This window comes from Odontomachus brunneus, unplaced genomic scaffold, assembly GCF_010583005.1.
Source record: "Odontomachus brunneus isolate Ranch 3 - 2012 unplaced genomic scaffold, Obru_v1 Obru_scaffold_380, whole genome shotgun sequence".
NCBI lineage: Eukaryota > Metazoa > Arthropoda > Insecta > Hymenoptera > Formicidae > Odontomachus > Odontomachus brunneus.
Genome location: NW_022639830.1, coordinates 32877 through 41509, shown reverse-complemented (window position 1 = coordinate 41509; position 8633 = coordinate 32877). Strand labels below are relative to the sequence as shown.

General features: G+C 37.9%; 1 pseudogene; it reads right to left on the bottom strand.

The window, feature by feature from the left end:
- Positions 1-2604: 2604 nt before the first annotated feature.
- On the bottom strand, positions 2605-3190 carry LOC116853615 (annotated as a pseudogene).
- Between the last annotated feature and the right edge of the window lie 5443 nt (positions 3191-8633).

Below are 8633 nucleotides of genomic sequence, written 5' to 3'. Positions count from 1 at the left end.
TGGGCTGCCGCTCGGTAGAAATCTTTTACCGTTAATATCTCAAAATTTTACGTGGTCGTTTAAAAAAAGACGATCCTATTACTCACTCCGTCTTATTCTAGCTATATGTTAGCTTTGGTACAGTACGAGTCAGACAACCCAGATAGCACGATGAATGCTTTAAGTGTTCCTAAAGTTTTCTTCTTTCCTGAATTGTACTTCCTTAGGAATTCGTGGAAGAATACTATAAGAATTATTTAGAAAGTTACATGCACCATGATTGGAGTTCCTCAGAACTTCTTAGAGTATTCATATAGAATTACTTCAACTCAAAAAGATTTCTTCGGATTTAATAAATTTTATTGTATCCACACGAAAGAAAGTTCAGAAACTTTGGCCGGGGGTGCTGCTCTTGTGTGTATCTGTAGATGTCCACTTTTAATGCCACATGAGATGAAAAACATCAAGACTCGGCTGGGATCGAACTCGGGTCTTCCGCTTGCCAGACAACCGCTCCCCCACAAAAACATGCACGTTACACCCACGTGGAATCCACGTGATTTTGTGGATTTCACGTGGACTCTACGTGGATTCGACATGAATTCGACGTACGTTTTTGTGGGGTCTTTCCACTGAGCTATTTAAGACTTCATGTTTGTGACATCTATATACTTAGTGAAAAATGATTCGTTGATTGGCGTCAAGATAATATCAAATTGACGTCGGTTTGACGATTTTAACGTCTATTTGATGTCATTTTGACGTCAATCAACGAATTACTTTTCGCTGGATACTATACTGTTATAACTGTTATAACTGTTATACTGTTCTAACTGAGTTTTAAATGTAGCTGTTGTTAAATGTTTTAACTGAGCTTTAAATGTAGCTGTTGTTAAATGAGCTGTTATATATATTGTTCTAACTGAGCTTCAAATGTAAGTAAAGCGCACTTTCAAATATGTAATTCAAAATCCAAAAATAAATGGTTTTCAAATAATGCGATTGAGTTTGTTAGAACTATATATGGATTTTAGAAACATGAATACAAATTTAAGGATAAAATATACTTCGCATAAATATATTTATTATCGATACAGGTGAAAATTTTATATATCAAAAGTTATTTTAACACCAATTCCCTCTCTTTGCCCTATTATATAAAACTATATAATTAATTCTACAAAATATAAATAACTGCGAATAACAATAAATTAAACAATTTATATGTAAATATGTAAATTAATTATTATACACTGGCATGTACTGAATATAGGCACAAAAAGTAATTGCTATAAACAAAACATTTGTAAGGGCTAAAGCAGATGAACGAGACATAAGCGTCATAGTCGTAGACGTAAAATAAAGCAAAGGAAAACGTAAACGTAAATCATGAAAGGTTATTAGCCTTACGCTTACGTTTTTCTCTGTCTTACTTTACGTCTACAATTATGACGCTTACGTCTCGTTCTCTGCCTTAGTCCTGATTCCTCATGAATTCTCAAAGTGTTCTAGGAATTAAGTTGCGAAGTATTCGCTATAATGAAGTCCTAAGGAATATTTTAAGACGAACTTACTGTGGTTAATTCTTCAAAAATTCTTCGGATATTCATTTTCCTAATTTTATATCTATTCTTTAAAATGAATTCTCTAGGAACTTCTATTCATCTCTATTCTATCTGGGAACCTGTATATTTATACAGGGTGTCCCAAACTCTCCTTATCACATTAAGTGGGAATGTAGTGAGTTGAGATAAATATAAAAGTCCTATACCGTTTTGCGATATTCCGATATCGAATAATAACCGAGAAATTAATTATAAAAGATTAAGGGAAAACACACTGAATGGTTAAGGGAGGAGCGCTTGCGATCCAGTAATATAGCAGGCAGATGTCAGCGCGCGTCTTATATCGCTCTGATCCTATGTCTTGCCGCATCGCGCCGAGGCGAGATGTAAAAGTGCAGCGATATAAGTATTGGCAATGGTGCGTTGTTTTTTTAATCACCATGCGTCGACATCCGTGTGCTATATTAAAGGAGTATTCTACTTTGTCGCGCTGTTTCTTAGGAGATTTTTAGAAATTTTTTGGGGGAAATGGGTAAATATTAAAAAAAATTTTTTTGCCCTTTATTTGTTATATTTTAAATATTAATTATTATTTTTTTTAAACAAGAAATATGAATAATAATTAAATTATCTTATATTTATTTCACCTCTACATCATGTACACGGTTCATCGGCGTCCATGATTCCGGATCTCCCTGTTTTAACCAAAGTTAAAAAATCAAACGTCATTTTAATCAAGACACTTGCGGCTATCATCGGAACTAGAGTTATTTATTTTGTTGAATAAATAAATAAATGGTACTTGTTTAAAAAAAAGTTCAATTTATGTTCTATTGTTTTATGTTTCCGAGTCCAAGTAAAAATATAAAAAATGAAAATATCAAGTTAATTCTAGTTCTGGCGATAAAGAGATGTTTATTTTATAAGCCTGTAAAAATTGGTGAAGATCGGTCCAGTGGTTTTCTCTCAATCATGGACGCCAGTTCCAAAAACGTGTTTCGAGAAAATCGCGTTTAAAGTTTTCGTTAAAGTTTTTATATAAATAATGGATGGACTTACATTAATCGTCGATTCCGGGGCCATAAGGTGGACCTTCCTCCGTCTCAAACATTGTTTCCCTTGCTGCTCTCTTCTCTCGAGTTGTTGTTTTCGCCTTTTTTGTCATCGCAGATGCCCGGAGCTCGGATCGGTCAATTCGATTTTCATCGCGCAAAACTACATAATTTTGAGCGACGGGCTCAATTTGAATATCCATCGTCTCCATTATTTTTAAAATATTGTTGAAACCAACGTTAAAAATGCATACAGCCAAGTAGGTGGCTACGTCGATTATAGTTTTGCCGAAATGCATGTGCTTTGGCGAAAATATCCAAATCATTGAGTTTAGGGATTCGTTATTATTTTACGTGTTGGCTCCAAGACATCTATGTAATAAATCGTCCCGTGATAAGTCCTCGTAGATAGGTTTAATTACTTTTGCAACTTCGTCATAACTTCAGAGGTGAGTCATATTCAAAAGTTTCGAGCGTTCCATTGGCCTCTGCTTTGCGCCATTTACACCAACTCTCGAGACCTGGAGAACACCGATCAGGATTTTTATCAGTCGAGTATTTATGATAATAAGTAGCCCAAACTGCATTCTTCATATCTTCAATGGAATTTGAATTTCTTCGGATAGCCAGTCCATAATACGTCGTCAAGTCGGTAATTACTTTGTGTCACCTTCCCTTTGCTTCTACCACCAAGAAATTTATTATTTTTTTTTTAAACACGTAGTCGTATGCCCATTCGTTTTTCCACGTGTCCAACACACTCTTTCTTGTACAATAACTTCGTCACCGTAAGGTTTCACATTCAAAATTCCTTTGAAGGTTTTGGAGTCTCCGTGAGAGCGGTGCACTTGGACACGGTGCATTTGGACACAGCCAATCACAGCACCGTATGATTAGAGACATTTGTAGGGTCCCTTAGAACAGCGACTTGTGATTGGACTGTGTCCAATTGCCCCGTGTCCAACTGATATACACCCGTCTCCGTCGCTTATGTACGTAGTATATTTTACTCCATATTTTGCTTTCGATCTGCAAAACATTTCCTGAATGGCATCTACTTCCATTTTGTCAGGGTTGGGAACGTTACATTTTAAAAGTAACGCGTTACCGTTACCGTTATTTGCGGTAAAAAGTAACTCGTTACCGTTACTCGTTACTGATTCTAAAAAGTAACGCGTTACCGTTATTTGAAAAGTAACAATAAAAAATCGCTATTTTCCGTTACTTTTGTAAAAAAAAAAGTTAAAATCGGCTTATAAAACGAATAGTAAGAGAGACAGTACATAAATTATACATATAAAGACAAAATATAAGATATTTAAGCGGAAAGCACATATTCTTGTATAACGACATAAAACTCATTCTACATTAGTCGCAAATCGCAAGGTCGCAAAGAAATTGACTAATCATAGTCGATTGTTCTTCTTGCGATCGAAGAATAATCAATTATGATTGGTCAATTTCCTTGCGATCTTGCGATTGCGAGCCATTTTGAATTTCGACAATCTGAGGTCAGATTCCTAAAGGTTAAGGGACGCCGCACACGAATTGACATAACAGTAACGTAAAACGTATTATAAAAATAGACCAATTACAATCGAGTATTCACAAAAATGGCGATCTTACGGTTCGACGATACTCAAAGTAATTGGTCAATTCTTACGGTACGTTACTGCTATATCAATTCGTGTGCGGCGTTCCTTAACCCTTTCCGGCATAGTGTACCGTATACTGGACACTTTTTTGCTCTTAGTTTTTTATATTTTTTACATAGTTTTCAACATATCTGTACAATAAAAAGCATATTATCAGTTATGTAGAACATTAGTTGTCATTAAAAAATTTTGAAAACATTCTTATTGTTGAGGAAATGTATTTTATAAATAAACAAACTACAAAAATATTGCCTTTTTATACAATAAATGTAATTGTGACTAACTAACAATAATTAATAAGCTAAAAATAAAGTCTAAGAGGTTTTTGGGGTCGCTGATTACGAATCCGGAGTCAGATTTTCAAAATTCAAAATGGCGGATTCAATATGGCGGACAAATTTTTAAAAAATTATCAGATTTCTATGCAACTTGGTATTTAAGAGTTTCTTGGGTAGCTAATTATGAATCTGGAATCAGATTTTCAAAATTCAAAATGGCGGATCTAATATGGCGGACAACTTTTAGAAAATTATAGTATTTGTATGAAACCTAGTATCTAGTGTTTTTTGGGTCGTTGATCAAATTTTCAAATTTAGCATCGTTAGCTCTGGTTACGTTAAAGCGAAATTTTAGCGAGAGGATATTTTCTACCTTTTGAAAAGACTCATTTTTTTACTTGTTTGGCACACTACATTGAATAAAAAAATTTACTCTTGATTTTAGATTCGTAATCAGCTGACAAAAAGATCTCCGTCAACTAATTTTGAAGACCTAAAACACATTCTTTTATTTCTTGGTCTTCTGTATTGGATCAACCATTTTGAATTTTGAAAATTTGATATTCAATTCGTAATTAACGACCCTAAAAACCGTCGAGTAATGATTTTCATAATATTTTATTCACTTTTTAATGTGTTTGTCCACCATTTTGGATCCGTCGTTTTGAATTTCGACAATCTGAGATCAGATTCATAATCAGCGAACCAAAAAACACTAGATATTAGGTTTCATACAAATACTATAATTTTCTAAAATTCTTCCGCCATATTGGATCTGTCATTTTAAATTTTGAAAATCTGGCTTCGGATTCGTAATAAGCGATTACCAAAAAACCCCTAAAAGTACATTTATCTGTGAAATTAATTTGATAGAAAAATGTATGTCGCAAAGGGTTAAGCGTAGTCTACAATGAGAACTTAAGACATAAAATTTAAGCTTTAATTCCTAAGCCGTAAGAAGTTGACCAATCACAGTCAATTATAAGAAAAATAATTGACTGTGACTGGTCAATTTCTTACGGCTTAGAGTTTAAAGCTTAAATTTTAAGACTTAAGTTCTCATTGAAGACCACGCTTTAGATGCTTTCTATAATAAGCAATAAGTTTTAAGTTGCAATAAAATTGACCAATTACAGTGGATTATTCTTCTAATAGTCGACTATGATTGGTTAATTTTATTATGACTTAAGATTTATTGCTTATTGTAGAATGGGCTTTACGGAAAGCAGCATATTTATTGTTTATCGTGTGCAAACTTTCGTCGCGTGGCAAGTGTTGCCGCGTTCTGTGTACAGAAGCCACTATAGTAAAAAAGTAACGATACAAGTAACGATGAATTTCGTTACTCGTTACTAAAGAAAATGTAACGCCGTTACTTTTTCGTTACTGATACAAAAAAGTAATGGCGTTACCAAATCGTTACAAAAAAAAGTAACGAAATAGTAACGTCGTTACAAGTAACGCGTTACTTCCCAACTCTGCATTTTGTCAGCGCTACTTTCATGATTGACATTGCAACTTAACCTAACATTTTCGATCTCTACACTCGCCAAATTACGAAAAGAAACTGCTTACGAATACAAAGAACCCTCAAGGATAAAACAAGAAACTGAAATGTGTTGTAGAAGGGGAAGTTGGGGAGAGATAAAAATGTCTCTCGGCGGGTACGCTCAGGTTCCCGCAAGTATCAGCGCGCTGACGGTTGCGAAGCCGATTCACAACGCTATAGCTCCGTTAATATTTCGAATTTCTTTAAAACCCTTTATGAAAATATTCTACAAACTATCAGGATTAAAAATATGCCAAAAAAAAATGTAACGGCCTTGCGTTACGTGTTGGATAGTCTTAGTCGGTGCGGTCCGAGGTTTCGTTCGTTAAATGAAAAGCAGTGGTGTAGGTTATAATAACGTGGAACTATATTCTAATCTCAAGGCTATTTACAATTATTTACATGCGAAGTTACGCCGTTGGCGCGTGGTCGCGTTTTTGCTCTCGTCGGGAGCCGATGTTGTCGTCGCGCGATCAGCTGCGAGCGTCGAGGCGCGCGAGCGTCCGGCGGGACGCGGTCGAGACTGTTTCCCGATATTCTATTGTTCGTCGTTGGAGTTCGTTGACTCGTCGGATTTAAGCTGATTTACACCGGCTTTTAACCTGGCTGGTTTAAAGGCGCTCGTCGTCACCGGGATCTTACGCCCTGTACGCGTTCGCGATCTTATGTGTTAGCGGCGTGGCGTGAGGGACAGGAGGTCGACGTCGCGTATCCACTTCGGTCGGCGGAGCGGTATCGGAGAAAGGATGTCGATGTCGTGTATCCACTTCGATCGACGGAGCGGTGTATGGATAGGAAGCCGACGTCGCGTATCCACTTCGGTCGGCGGAGCGGTATCGGAGAAAGGATGTCGATGTCGTGTATCCACTTCGATCGACGGAGCGGTGTATGGATAGGAAGCCGACGTCGCGTATCCACTTCGGTCGGCGGAGCGGTATCGGAGAAAGGATGTCGATGTCGTGTATCCACTTCGATCGACGGAGCGGTGTATGGATAGGAAGCCGACGTCGCGTATCCACTTCGGTCGGCGGAACGGTATCGGAGAAAGAATGTCGACGTCGCGTATCCATTTCGGTCGACGGAGCGGTGTATGGATAGGAAGCCGACGTCGCGTATCCACTTCGGTCGGCGGAACGGTATCGGAGAAAGAATGTCGACGTCGCGTATCCATTTCGGTCGACGGAGCGGTGTATGGATAGGAAGCCGACGTCGCGTATCCACTTCGGTCGGCGGAACGGTATCGGAGAAAGAATGTCGACGTCGCGTATCCATTTCGGTCGACGGAGCGGTGTATGGATAGGAAGCCGACGTCGCGTATCCACTTCGGTCGGCGGAACGGTATCGGAGAAAGAATGTCGACGTCGCGTATCCATTTCGGTCGACGGAGCGGTGTATGGATAGGAAGCCGACGTCGCGTATCCACTTCGGTCGGCGGAACGGTATCGGAGAAAGAATGTCGACGTCGCGTATCCATTTCGGTCGACGGAGCGGTGTATGGATAGGAAGCCGACGTCGCGTATCCACTTCGGTCGGCGGAACGGTATCGGAGAAAGAATGTCGACGTCGCGTATCCATTTCGGTCGACGGAGCGGTGTATGGATAGGAAGCCGACGTCGCGTATCCACTTCGGTCGGCGGAACGGTATCGGAGAAAGAATGTCGACGTCGCGTATCCATTTCGGTCGACGGAGCGGTGTATGGATAGGAAGCCGACGTCGCGTATCCACTTCAGTCGACGGAGCGGTCTAGGATCTCTGGGAGATTACGAGCTTTTGATCGATCGTGTGCCTTAGGGGAGCTTTCCGATCAATCTCTCCCCATAGCGTTTTCGTGTCGGCTTTTATACTTATTTGTAACAAATAGCGAGACTGTTTGTTGACCTTGCGGTTGTTCCGCGCACGGTTGTTCGGTGTTCTATTGTTAATATTGTAAATAGTATTCCTAATTGTCGTGACGATTTCCTGGATCGTCACAAAAAAATATGGATTTTTTGACCCGACAAAATAGAATACCCCTTAACCCATTAACGCCCAAACTTTCTGAATTTTTACTAAGTTTTCGACGCGATTATTTCGTGTGTTATCGGTCTGAAAAAAATTTGCAATGACTATATTCCGACGTAAAATTTTATGCTCTTTCAGAATCCGTAGTCAAAATCACGATTAGATCTCAAGAAAAAAAATGGCCGATTTAAGATGAAAAACGTGAAAATTTTCGAAAAAATTTTTTCTCGATTTTTTTTCGCAATGTTATTGCAAAGGATTCATCTTAAAACTATGGCCAATGATGGACAAACTACTTGAAGTTTAACAGGAAATTTTTATAATAAACATTTAACCACTCTTTTTTACAAAATGGCGGCGAAAATGTAAAAATTTTATAAAAATCGTTTCTTATTTTTTTTCTCGAAAACTATTGAGTTTAATGAAAATTGTCAAAGAATAAAAATGTCTTAGAATTGATCAAAGAATACCCTCAAATTTTTTCAGAATTTTTGGAGAAAATTTTTGATTTTTTGGAAAATCGGGAAATCAAATTTTCCAAAAATGTTGCAAG